Source organism: Oncorhynchus clarkii, chromosome 32 (genome assembly GCF_045791955.1).
Source record: "Oncorhynchus clarkii lewisi isolate Uvic-CL-2024 chromosome 32, UVic_Ocla_1.0, whole genome shotgun sequence".
NCBI lineage: Eukaryota > Metazoa > Chordata > Actinopteri > Salmoniformes > Salmonidae > Oncorhynchus > Oncorhynchus clarkii.
In genome coordinates, this window is record NC_092178.1 from 24,519,149 (window position 1) to 24,533,503 (window position 14,355).

The 14,355-nt window shown below is 42.5% G+C and overlaps 1 protein-coding gene and 1 pseudogene across 8 annotated transcripts in view; one reads left to right on the forward strand and one right to left on the reverse strand.

Moving 5' to 3' along the window:
* LOC139391595 (intelectin-like) overlaps positions 1-2,035 on the reverse strand; it is a 56,489-nt pseudogene extending 54,454 nt beyond the window's left edge.
* Positions 1-14,355, forward strand: part of LOC139391828 (receptor-type tyrosine-protein phosphatase U-like) — a 284,310-nt gene that overhangs the window by 90,023 nt on the left and 179,932 nt on the right. The gene's annotated exons all lie outside the window — the stretch shown is intronic.

Below are 14,355 nucleotides of genomic sequence, written 5' to 3' on the forward strand. Positions count from 1 at the left end.
AAAAGTTCCCGCATGGTCCTTTTCCTCCTCTCTTTATCGCCTCTCCTCATCCTCTTTTTTTCCCACCCTCTACTTCCTCCCCTCTCGTCTCACTCTTCCTCTCCATCTCCTGCTTCAATCCTCCACCTCTCCCACACCTTTCTCCACCCGTCGCCTCTCCTGCAGTTTCTCCTCCTCCTTCTCTCCTGATTTATCAAGCCTCTCTCCGGGATAAATGCTGTGGAGGAGTGCTGTGCCCTCTTGCCTCTTTTCTTCCCTCCCTCTGTTACCCCATCAGGGTGTATTTATGAGGTACCAGGTGCGCTGGCTATTACTCAGGGTCACTGGTGTGCACTCTTTACTGGGTAAGCAGACCGGCAGCAGGGAGGACGGCCAAGGGATCCATCGCAGACACTAGCTCTCCTGCCTATGCCTTCCCTTTCTCCATTTATACCTTTTATTTCTCTGTGTGGGTAGTTGACCTGACACCCTTTTTTGTCTGTGATGGCAAACACATTTAACTTAACAAATGTGACAATTGTCCAATGGTGTGACGGTCCCAAGTAAGATTGAGGAACTTTGAACTTAATGAATGAATAAAAAAACGAAGAATATTCCTTTCACCTACTCTTTTAGTTATAACACAGAAGTTTATTTAAAAAAAAACAATATTCCCCAAGTCTATTCATGATATTTCCAAATAGTTCTGGTTGATTGCATTTTGTCCCTAAAAGCAATGTCCACTTGGTGTGACACAATCTTGTGATTAAACAACGAGCCAGCATTAGGGCATCAAATCAAATTTTATTTGTCACATGCTTTGTAAACAACAGGTATAGACTAACAGTGAAATACTTACTTATGGGCCCTTCCTAACAATGCAGTGAGGAAAAAATACAAAAATAATAACAGGAGGAACGATTACTTGGCTAGTACCGAGTCGATGTTCAGGGGTATGAGGTATATATGTACATATAGGTAAGGATGAAGCGACTATGCAACAGGATAGATAATACATCAAATCAAACTTTATTTGTCACGTGCGCCAAATATAACAAGTGTAGACTTGACCGTGAAATGCTTCCTTAAAAAAACAACAGTGCAGTTCAAGAAGAAAATATTTATCAAAGTAGACTAAAATAAAATGAAACACAATAAGAATAACAATAACAAGGCTATATACAGGGGGCACCGGTGCCGAGTCAGTGTGCGGGGGCACAGGCCGGTTGAGACCATCTGTACATGTAGGCGGGGGCGAAGTGACTATGTTATATAGATCCTGGATGGCAGGAAGTTTGGCCCCAGTGATGTACTGGGCCGTTCGCACTACCCTCTGTAGCATCTTACGGTCAGATGCCGAGCAGTTGTCATACCAGGCGGTGATGCAACCGGTCAGGATGCTCTCGATGGTGCAGCTGTAGAACCTTTTGAGGATCTGGGGACCCACGCCAAATCTTTTCAGTCTCCTGAGGGGGAAAAGGTTTTGTTGTGCCCTCTTCATGACTGTCTAGACCATGATAGTTCGTTGGTGATGTGGACACCAAGGAACTCGAAACTCTCAACACGCTACACTACAGCCCTGTTGATGTTAATGGGGGCCTGTTCTGACCGGCTTTTCCTGTAGTCCACGATCAGCTCCTTTGTCTTGCTCACATTGAGGGAGAGGTTGTTGTCCTTGCACCACACTGCCAGTTCTCTGACCACCTCCCTACAGGCCGTTTCATCGTTGTCGCTGATCAGGCGACAACAGTATGCGGGGACACACTGTTGAGTCGTCAGAAAACTTAATGATGCTTTTGAAGTTGTGTTTGGCCATGCAGTCGTGGGTGAACAGGGAATACAGGAGGGGACTAAGTACACACCCATGAGGGGCCCCAGTGTTAAGGGTCAGCCTGGCAGACGCGTTGTTGCCTAGTCTTACCACCTGGGGATGGCCCGTCAGGAAGTCCAGGATCCAGTTGCAGAGGGAGGTGTTCAGTCCCAAAGTCCTTAGCTTAATGATAAGCTTAGTGGGCACTATGGCGTTGAATGCTGATCTGTAGTCAATGAACAGCATTCTCATATAGGTGTTCCTTTGTCCAGGTGAGAAAGGGCAGTGTGGAGTGCGATTGAGATTGCGTCATCTGTTTGGGCGGTATGCGAATTGGAGTGGGTCTAGGGTGTCCAGGAGGATGCTGTTGATGTGAGCCATAACCAGCCTTTCAAAGCACTTCATGGCTACCGACGTGAGTGCCACGGGGCGGTAATCATTTAGGCAGGTTACCTTCGCTTCCTTGGGCACAGGGACTATGGTGGTCTGCTTGAAACATGTTGGTATTAAAGACTCGGTCAGGGAGAGGTTGAAAATGTCAGTGAAAATACTTGACAGTTGGTCTACGCATGCTTTGAGTACACGTCCTGGTAATCCGTCTGGACCAGCGGCTTTGTGAATGTTGACCTGTTTAAAGGTTTTGTTCACATTGGCTACCGAGAGCGTTATCACACAGTCATGCAGAACAGCTGGAGCTCTCGTGCATGCTTCAGTGTTGCTTTCCTCGAAGCGAGCATAAAAGGCATTTAGCTTGTCTGGTAGGCTCGCATCACTGGGAAGCTCACGTCTGGGTTTCCCTTTGTAGTCCATAATAGTTTTCAAGCCCTGCCACATCCAGCGTCAGAGTCGGTGTAGTAGGATTCAATCTTAATCCGGTATTGACGCTTTGCTTGTTTGATGGTTCGTCTGAGGGCATAGCGAGATTTCTTATAATTGTCCGGATTAGTCTCCCGCTCCTTGAAAGCAGCAGCTCTAGCCTTTAGCTCGATGCGGACGTTGCCTGTAATCCATGGCTTCTGGTTGGGATATGTACGTACAGTCACTGTGGGGACGACGTCATCGATGCACTTATTGATGAAGCCGATGACTGAGGGGTTGTATTCCGCAATGCCATTGGATGAATCCCGGAACATATTCCAGTCTGTGCTAGCAAAACAGTCCTGTAGTGTAGCATCCTTGTCATCTGACCACTTCCGTATTGAGCGAGTCACTGGTACTTCCTGCTTTAGTTTTTGCTTGAAAGCAGGAATCAGGTGGATAGAAGTATGGTCAGATTTGCCAAATGGAGGGCGGGGGAAAGCTTTGTATGCATCTCTGTGTGTGGAGTGAAGGTGGTCTAGGATTTCTTCCCCCCTGGTTGCACATGTGACATGCTGGTAAAAATTTGGTAAAACTGATTTAAGTTTGCCTGCATTAAAGTCCCTGGCCACTAGGAGCGCCATTTCTGGGTGAGCATTTTCTTCTTTGCTTATGGCCTTATGGAGTTGGTTGAGCGTGGTCTTAGTGACAGCTTCGTTTTGTGGTAGTAAGTAGACAGCTATGAATAATACATGTGAGAACGCTCTTGGTTGATTGTGTGGTGTACAGCTTATCATAAGGTACTCTACCTCAGGCGAGCAATACCTCGAGACTTCTTTAATATTAGACATCTGTTATTGACAAATAGACACACACCCCCATGGAAAATCCCACTGGCTCTATATTGTCTGTATCTTCGTTCAGCCACGTCTCTGTGAAACATAAGATGTTACAGTTTTTTAATGTCCCGTTGGTAGGATAATCTTAATCGTAGGACATCAATTTAATTTTCCAATGATTGCATGTTAGCAAGAAGAATGGAAGGCAGTGGGAATTTCCTCGCTCGCCTCCGGATTCTCAGATGGATGCCCATTCCTCTGCCCCTTTTCCGGCGTCTTTTCTTCAAGCTAAAGGCGTGAATCTGGGCCTGTTCCAGTGAAAGCAAGATAATATTCTTGTCGAACTTGTTCAAGGAAAAAGTTTATTTCCAGTCTGTGGTGAGTAATCGCTTTTCTGATGTCCATAAATAATTTTCAGTCATAATAGACGGTAGCAGCAACGTTATGTACACAATAAGTTTTTAAAAAATTGGTTGCGCAAAAAAATAACAAAATAGTACAATTGGTTGGGCGAATGTAAAACGTCAGCCATGTTCTTCGGCGCCATCTGTGACAATAAACAGTAATAGCAGCGTATGCGATGAGTCAAAATAGTTTGTGCAAAAATGGTCAATGCAGATTGTTAAATAGTTAACCAAATGATACCCGGACAAACTATTTAGTGGGCTTATGGCTTGGGGGTAGAAGCTGTTCAGCGTCCTGTTGGTTCCAGACTTGCTGCATTGGCACCGTTTGCTATGCGGTAGTAGAGAGTGAGAACAGTCTATGACTTGGGTGGCTGGAGTGACCATTTCTATGGCCATCCTTTAACACCGCCTAGTATTGTGGTCTTGGATGGCAGTGAGCTCGGCCCCAATGATGCACTGGGCTGTACGCACGACCTTCTGTAGTGCCTTGCGGTCAGATGCCAAGCAGTTGCCATACCACGTGGTGGTGCAACCAGTCAAGATGCTCTCAATGGTGCAGCTGTATAACTTTTTGAGGATCTGAAGTCCCATGACGAATCCTTTCAGTCTCCATTGTGCTGGGGTGGGTTATCTTACAATGAGGAGGTGCAGAAGACATGGCTAGAGCAAATGGCCTAAACAGAATGTAAGCTTTATTAGAAATGGTCATGCAAATATTGAACTTCTCTGCCATTGCCATAAAAAGGGTCGGTTTCTTAGTCCTTTGGAGGTGACGCCTTTTGAATGTACAGTACCAGTCAAAAGTTTGGACACACCTACTCATTCTAGCGGTTTTCTTTATTTTTACTATTTTCTACATTGTAGAATAATAGTGAAGACATCAAAACTATGAAATAAGACATATGGAATCATGTAGTAATCAAATAAGTGTTGAACAACTCAAAATATATTTTATATTTGAGATACTTCAAAGTAGCCACCCTTTGCCTTGATGACAGCTTTGCATTGGCGTTCTCTCAGCCAGCTTCAAGAGGAATGCACTTCAATTAACAGATGTGCCTTGTTAAATGTTCATTTGTGGAATTTTGTTTCTTCTTAATGAATTTGAGCCAGTCAGTTGTGTTGTGACAAGGTAGCAGTGGTATACGATAGCCCTATTTGGTAAAAGACCAAGTCCATATTATGGCAAGAACAGCTCAAATAAGCAAAGAGAAATGACTGTCCATCACTACTTTAAGACATAAAGTTCAGTCAATGCGGAAAATGTCAAGAGCTTTTAAAGTTTCTTCAAGTGCAGTTGCAAAAACCATCAAGCGATATGATGAAACTGGCTCTCATAAGGAGGGAAGACCCAGATTTATCCTCTGCTGCAGAGGAGGAGTTAATTAGAGTTACCAGCCAGAGGAGACTGCATAAATCAGGCCTCCATAGTCGAATTGCTGCAAAGAAACTAAAGGACACCAATAAGTAGAAGAGACTTGTTTGGGCCAAGAAACACGAGCAATGGACATTAGACCAGTGGAAATCTGTCCTTTGATCTGATGAGTCCAAATTTGAGAGTTTTGGTTCCAACCTTTGTGTCTTTGTGAGACGCAGAGTAGGTGAATGGATTATCTCCGCATGTGTGGTTCCCACCATGAAGCATGGAGGAGGAGGTGTGATGGTGTGGGGGTGCTTTGCTGGTGACCCTGTCAGTGATTTATTTAGAATTCAAGGCACACTTAACCAGCATGGCTACCACAGCATTCCACAGCAATACGCTATCCCATCTTGTTTGCGCTTAGTGGGACTATCATTTGTTGTTCAACAGGACAATGACCCAACACACCTCCAGGCTGTGTAAGGGCCATTTGACCAAGAAGGAGAGTGATGGAGTATTGCATCAGATGACCTGCCCTCAACAATCACCCGACCTCAACCCAATTGAGATGGTTTGGGATGAGTTGTACTGCGGAGTGAATGAAAAGCAGCCAACAAGTGCTCAGCATATGTGGGAACTCCTTCAAGACTGTTGGAAAAGCATTCCAGGTGAAGCTGGTTGAAATAATGCCAAGATTGTGCAAAGCTGTCAAGGCAATGGGTGGCTACTTTGAAGAATCTAAAATCTAAAATATAATTTTGGTTCCATGTTTCCATGTGTTATTTCATAGTGTTGATGTCTTTACTATTATTCAATGTCGAAAATAGTAAAAATAAATCCTGAGTAGGTATGTCCAAACTTTTTTGTTGATTGTTGAAATAAATAAAAACAATGTAAACATGTTGTTGAAATCATATAGAAGGCGTACTGTTAACAGTAAGGACCAACATTGACCATACAACCTGAGATGTCCAACAGTGTGACAGCGTTTTCCCCTTGGTGTGACATGAAGACGGTGGTTTCTCACTCTCGGCATGTGAACATTGTTCCTGCAACCTCTGGGTCTGTCTCTGCCCACTGGGAAGGCTCTAGTTATTTTACCTGACTCTAGTGATGGTGCAGGCAGATATTTGGGGCTGGCTGTGGTGCACCCATTCCTGGTTCTCACTCCCTGCATTAGACCATCCATCCCCTTTGTCCCTCCTACCAGTTTCACTCCTCCTGACCGATTGGCATACGTGATTGGAGGACCCCACATCAGCTGTGCCTCTTTTCGAGCTCTTGGGTGACCCTTCGTGGTAGAAGTGGCGTCTTATTCGAATGTCTGCATTATCGACTTTCGATGGTAGTTTCTGTGCCGACCATGGTGACCACGTGTAATGGAGAATCAGGGTTTGATTCTGGAGAGGGAGCCTGAGAAACGGCTACCACATCCAAGGCAGCATTCACGTATATTATTCACTCCTGATTCATTGAGGTAGTGATTAAAAATATAACAATACAGGTCCATTTTTAAATCCCTGTGATTGGAATAAGTACACTTCAAATCCTTTAATACGGATCCATTACGGATGTTTAGAACTGATGTTTAGAGGCATTTTTACAGTGGTCAGAAACTTCTGAAGGTGTCATTAATTATGTTCTGCATAATGTGTGTTGTCCATCGGTGTGACCTAATATCCTATGGGGTGATGACAATAAATGAAATGAAAAATGTGTCTTGAACAAAAATATAGAAAATCTGTCAACACTTGAAAATCGTGGTCTAGCCCCAACATCTTGGGGGTCGAGCCCCAACATCTTCACAGAGCATGAAGAATTATAATGGGCTCGAAAAATGGGCTAATATTGCACAAATCAGGTGTGTAAAGCTCTTGGAGATTTACCCAAGAAGACTAACAGCTGTAATCGCTGCCAAAGGGGTTTCTAACATGTATTGACTTACATAACGGCTGTATTTGAGGTATTTCATTTATCATTTATCTAAAAAAATATTGAACAAAAAAGTTACACTTTGACATTACATAGTATTTTGTGTTCATTGTTGACAAAAAGTTACAATTTAAAAGGGTATGGATACTTTTGCTAGGGACTGTATCTCTCTCTGTGGCCTTTTATCCAACTGTCAAAGAGACAGAATGCTCCACTAGAGAATTACAGTCTCCACACACACACACACACACACACACACACACACACACACACACACACACACACACACACACACACACACACACACACACACACACACACACAGCCCAGTACATGACTTTGATCCCTTTCAAAAACTACTAATGGCTGGAGTTAAACTCAAAGCCTCCCAGTATAAGATATTAGCCCAGTCAATGGCCCGAGCATCTTTTTAAATGGCTTACAAACACAGCCCATTTTATCCCCTCTACTCAAAACTTCCTGGTTTGATGTGGATTCAACTTCAGAGGCTTTCTCTCTTTAATAACATTTTTTTAAAGAGTTATTTTAACAGGATTATAAACTGTTGGCAGGAAACTGTGTGTTTGTGGGTGGGGGGGCTTCTGGATTTAGTGTTTTATATAATAGAAGAAATAGTAAGGAAGCTATAGTAGGTGAAACAGTATTACAGGAGGAGAACAGCTAGGATCTGGCTAGCATATAATACAAAAAAGCCCTATTTGGCATGGCAGGGCCTTTTCCTTCGGTGTAAAAGATAGCCCCAACATTGTGTCATTTAATGTATTCTATCTGTATGTCTACAACACCACAAGTTGCTCTGGAGCCTGGTGTGTGTGTGTGTGTGTGTGTATGTGTGCATGCGTGTGGCGGTGTGCCATCTCAGCAATTAAAAGCAATTAGCTAAAGACTAACAGCTGCTACATGGAAAGAGAATGGCACTTTGGTTCCTGTGTTGTCTCTGGACAGTTTAAACGTCAGAAAGTGCTCTGCGTCTGTTTTTGTTGTTCTTAGTAAACACACATTTATCATTTATTCATTCTTACAAGCCTTTCCACCGTCAATTTTTTTCGGAAATGGCATTTTCTAATTTTGTTCAGGTGAATGATTAACAACTCCTCTCCCCTATTTGACCTAGGTAGTTTGTGTGTATGCATTGATATGTAGGCTACGTTTGCCTTTAAAAAAAATGTATGTAGTTCTGTCCTTGATATGTTCTTGTCTATTGATGTTCTGTATTTTGTCATGTTTTGTCTGGACCCCAGGAGGAGTAGCTGCTGCTTTTGTAACAGCTAATGGGGATCCTAATAAAATACCAAATTGAATTACGGGCGTACATGCACGCAGGCACACACACCCGCATGCACGCACACACACCCTAGATACACACAAATGTATGCACATTACTTTTAGAATGACATGGGCTAGGCCTCCCCTTGCCTGAGAAGCTCATTTGGGCACTGAGAGGTGTGTGTGTGCGTGTGTGTGAAGTAGAGGAGCAATGGAAGGATGAATCTTAATGAGGGAAATCAGTGGAACGTATCTGATGATGGTGACATTTACTTCCTGAAACTAAGCGAGGATAAACTTCGTATAAGGCTAAGCCCTTCCTCCTCTTCATCTCAAATTCTCCTCTCCCACTGGGGGAAAAGGGTCCACATCAGGGGATATCTTCACATGACACATTTTTGATATTCTAGAGAACACATACCTTTTCCAATGGATATCCTGACAAATTCTGAATCCAAATGTCTTTTAGACATATATGATATTGGGATTACGCCGAATATCACACATAGACTTTTCCTATGGCCGGATATGAACTCATTCAATATCCTGAGATACTGTATGTGACATCCTATTTTCTCTCTTCATGTTGACAATTACTGACTGTATCTGTGTTTTCTCAGCAAATTCAAGATATGAAGCTATATTGATTCCAGATATGCTTTTCTTGGCTGATGTTCTTATCCAGACCTTGATATGCTTTTTGATATGCTGTAAACAAGGACGATTTCTGATGCATTTATGAGTTTTTAGCACATGCACAATAATTTGATAAATATGAAATCCATATTTTTATTTAATGTACAATTTATTTTGAGGATTCCCTCCAGATATCATACATTGTATGGACAGATATTTACTCATTAGATATCCTTGAGATATGTGGACATCTTGAGGCCTATGTGGACATCTTATTTTCTGTCTTTTTCTTTTTTTACCATACACATGCTCTTGACTGAGGTCCATATTAGGATCTTGATATGCATTTTGATATAATAAATAAGGAACATTTCAGATGCTTATTTAAGTTTTGAGGAGATCATCATTTGACAAATATTAAATCCATGTCATTCGTTCAGACAGTATTTATAATTTTTGTATTCCCTCTGGATAAAGGTGCACACAAACCCCAAGCTAAAAGCACTGGTAGCCTAGCAACAATAATCACGTATTTTGTGCTGTTTTGTTCCAACTGGCATTATTGAATTTTGGCGCCACAAATCAAATTACTGTGTAAGTTAAACGCTGTGTGCTCGAATTGACAACCAGAAAAACAAAGAAGTGAGAAGTTGTTAAGAAAATACCTCGAAGAAGTTAATGCTAATTTGAAATGTTTTATTTATCTTAGTAACTGGAATTAAGAATGTTGGTTAATTTCGCCAGCAGCCAGTAGAGTTAGCTAGCTAATGTAAACTCACGTAAACTCGTACATCGCCTTGGTCCGTACAATTGCCCTTATTTTAGCGCCACAAAACGTAATACTTCCAGATCAACTGTAATGTCAATACCATTGTAAAGCACAATTTCTCCCCTTTCCAACATAATCAATTACATGACCTAAACGCTGCCCGTTTCTGCATAATTCAGGCAGGCAATGAGCCCCGTCGGGTCATTTTAAAAATGGCTGGTGGGGAAATGAAACTAATGCTTGATAGTGAGACGGAGAGATGTTGTGTGGGAAAATAGATTTTTTTCACTCGATCTGTCACACATCACCTTATCGCCTCTAAAATGTAAATAAAACACTATAAAGAGTTTATATAATGTGTCATTACATACCTATTTGAAGGTTTGTGTCGAATTTGAATCTGGTTTTTAGGGCGGTGCTAAAGTGCTCTTAGAAGTAAACAGCGGCTTTGAGAATGATGATCGCATGCAGTGATGACGCAAAAAATGACTAGGTTTCCCCCCTTACCCCCGTCACTGTCCATTTCTTGTTTTTAAACGATGAGAGAAGTGCTACACCTGGTGGAGAGAGATTGTAAGACAGAAATAGTTGCTTTATGCTGCTGTACGTTACGACATGACACGTCAAGATATAACGGAGGGTCAGTTATTTTCAACTTTTCTCCACTACTATACAGCCATTACCATGTCGATCAACGCTTGAATAGAAACCTAGTTCACACCCCTGATTTTGACGTCAACACAGTCTCTACAGTCACATTAGTTTTCTTTGAAGCCTTGTTTGAATGTTGCGGTTGCGCACATTTGTACGGAATGGGGTGAGTTTACATTAGCTAGATTTATGCGGAGTAGATCACAGACCAACACTACCACCACGATGGGTCTGGAGTGCAAGAGGCCGCTGCTGTCAACCCAATCTGCACCCATCGTCCAACAAACATGGCAAGCAGGGGTATTGCAGTGGTGCAACTTTTATTTTCTGTTAAATAAATAAAAATCATTTTTAGCAAAGATTGGCTTACATTTGCATCTTTACAGAAAACGTGTTGTGATTGGAGCTCTGGATTTGCTATGCTGCATTTTTTAAAACATAAATAGCAGATGTGCTTTGGAAATAGCAACCTTGATTAAATATTACGATGTTTGCCCTTCCAAATCTTGTGCCTACCACTGAATATAGTGCAAATGTATGCTCAGATATATCACCTTCATGTGAAGAAGCACAATGATTTTCAGCACCTGAATAGGTCAAATTATTTGGGTGCTGGACATTTTATGAGTAGGCTTTAGCCCATTTTTGATCAGACATACGAGGATGAGTACATATCGTCTAAGGTTAGCTTTAGAATTTAGTTTTTTATACGGATACTTAAATGAACAGGTAATGACTACAGATTTGATACTTTTCAGAAAATATTTGGATTCGTTCATGCCTAAGTATAAAGGCTTAGATATGTCAGCATGTTGATAATTATCCTTTCCAGCGTTAGAATATTCTAGGTGCACGAGCATCAGGTGTGTGTCTTATATGGACTCATATGGTGGGAGGGAGATTTCTGAGGTCCGGATTGGATGCATACTGTATAGAAACTGTTCCATTACGGAGAATATTTTAGCTCTGTATATGAAATTAAGGACATGTGTATCTGGAGCATGTCTGTTCATTTTATCTAAGAAAATATCAGATATCTGGAAACATGTACAGTGCATTTGGAAAGTATTCAGACCAAATGTCTTATATTTGAGATTCTTCAAAGTAGCTTCCCTTTGCCTTGATGACAGCTTTGCGCAGTCTTGGCATTCTCTCAACCAGCTTTATGAGGCTGTCACCTGGAATGCATTTCAATTAACAGGTGTGCCATGTTAAAAGTTCATTTGTAGAATTTCTTTCTTCCTTAATGTGTTTGAGGTATAGGTGGTATACAGAAGAAAGCCCTATATGGTAAAAGACCAAGACCATATTAGGGCAAGAACAGCTCAAATAAGCAAAGAGAAATGACAGCCCATCATTACTTTAAGACATGAAGGTCTGTCAGTAAGAGACATTTCAAGAACTGAAAGTTTCTTGAAGCACAGTAGCAAAAACCATCAAGCGCTATGATGAAACTGGCTCTCATGAGGACCGCCACAGGAAAGGAAGACCCAGAGTTACCTCTGCTGCAGAGGATATGTTCATTACAGTTACCAGCCTCAGATATTGCAGCCCAAATACATGCTTCACAGAGTTCAAGTAACAGACACATCTCAACATCAACTGTTCAGAGGAGACTGCGTGAATCAGGCCTTCATGGTCGAAAATCCTGAAAAGAAACCACTACTAAAGGACACCAATAAGAAGAAGAGACTTGCTTGGGCCAAGAAATACGAGCATGGACATTAAACCAGTGGAAATCTGTCCTTTTGTTCCAACCCCCGTGTTTTTGTGAGATACAGAGTAGGTGAACGGATGATCTCCGCGTGTGTGGTTCCCACCATGAAGCATGGAGGAGGAGGTGTGATGATGTGGGGTGCTTTGCTGGTGACACTGTCTGTGATTTATTTAGAATTCAAGGCACACATAACCAGCCTGGCTACCACAGCATTCTACAGTGATACGCCATCCCATCTGGTTTGGGCTTACTGGGACTATCATTTGTTTTTCTACAGGACAATGACCCAAGACACACCTCCGAGAAGGAGAGTGATGTATCAGATGACCTGCCCTCCACAATCACCCGACCTCAACCCAATTGAGATGGTTTGGGTTGAGTTGGACTGCAGAGTGAAGGATAAGCAGCCAACAAGTTCTCAGCATATGTGGAAACTCCTTCAAGACCGTGGGAAAAGCATTCCAGGTGAAGCTGGTTGAGAGAATGCCAAGAGTGTGCAAAGCTGTCATCAAGATAAAGGGTGGCTACTTTGAAGAATCTCTCTTTTTTTGGTCACTACATGATTCTATATGTGTTAGTTCATAGTTTTGATGTCTTCGCTATTATTCTACAATGTAGAAAATAGTAAAATAAAGAAAAACCCTTGAATGAGTTGGTGTGTCAACTTTTGGCTGGTACTGTATGTAAATAGGGTATTTCTGTGCTTTACTTTTAATACATTTGTAATAATGTCTAAAAACCTATTTTCACTTTGTCATTATGGAGTATTGTATGTAGATTTATGAGGATAAAATATTTGTCATCCATTTTAGAATAAGGCTGTATTGGAGGGGTCTGAATTGAAGGGGTCTGACTACTTTCCAAATGCATAAAGATATCCCCTGATAATGGCCCTTTTCACCCAGTGTCCTCTCTTCTCTCCTCTACTCAGTGGATAGCTTACACAACAACCAGCCCTCAGACACAAATACGCAATTTAATCTGTGATCTGCTTACACACCCGGAAACACACAGCTCGCTTCAGGAGGTGAAGGGAAGAGGAGATGAGAAGATCGGACTATGGGAGAAGGGGATGAGGAAGAAGGGGGGTTGATGCTACTTAGTCAGCAGGAAGGAAAAGTGGAAAGTAGTCCGCAAATTAGCTGACACGTCTAGCCCTGAAGAAAATAAGAATAAGAGAAAGTGTCTTGGTGGTTTATTGCAAAGGGAATGCCTTCTGCATGCTGTTTCAAACAGGAGAAAAGTTAGTCTACATTAAGAAAGAAAACAGATGGATTTCCCAAACAAATCACAAAAGAGAACAGCGGGCGACGGGCGTGTGTGTGTGTGTGTGTTTGTTTTCCGACCGACCAGGTGTGATGCTTTTAAGCAGGGCCTGGCATGGAGTCAGTGACTCTTTAACACAAGTCCTCTTCAGTGCTCTACTCCTGCTAAGGCTTAATATGATCACTTAGCCCAGAGGGTCCTGGGATATACACTAAACTGTGGACTGTTGGAGTTAAAGTAAAGGCCGTTTGGCCTGCCTACCACACTAGGGCTATTTGAGTTAATGGAGAGCTGTGTGTGTGTGTGTGTGTGTGTGTGTGTGTGTGTGTGTGTGTGTGTGCAACAGGGGACTGTGCCTATGGAAATAAACTGGACTTTATGTGAAGTGAATATGCATTTCTTCTGCTTGCCCACCCACCACCAGGGGTCCACTCCTGCTACTCTCACTGGTCCAGTCAAACTCAATCCAAGGGCCAAAACTGTGGCTCTCCACTGGTACCATAGCAACCTGAGTAGTACTACTTTAGTCTATTCACCTTATCAACAAACTTCCCTGTGTACAGTGTATCATGTTATGTATGGTCCATTTTGACATAGGAGATATGCAGCATTTAGCGATTGTCTTTCATTTAGGACCATCTTGTTCTGGGTTTATGTGCAGCTGCTGGCTTTAAAGCCTGTGGTTGGTGTGATGAGAGCTGAGAGACGGTACTATGAACTAGGACGATGAGCTTGACAGGGTGGTAAAGGTCACCTTGACTCCCTGTCTGGTTGAGAGCCCCCACCCCCTCCTCGCCATCCCCATCAGATGTGATAGTGCCACTACCTCCCTACCCTGGCACCACCACCCCCACCTGTCATCCCAGCCCCATCTCGGTGACCTGTAGCTGGCCTGCTATTTTCA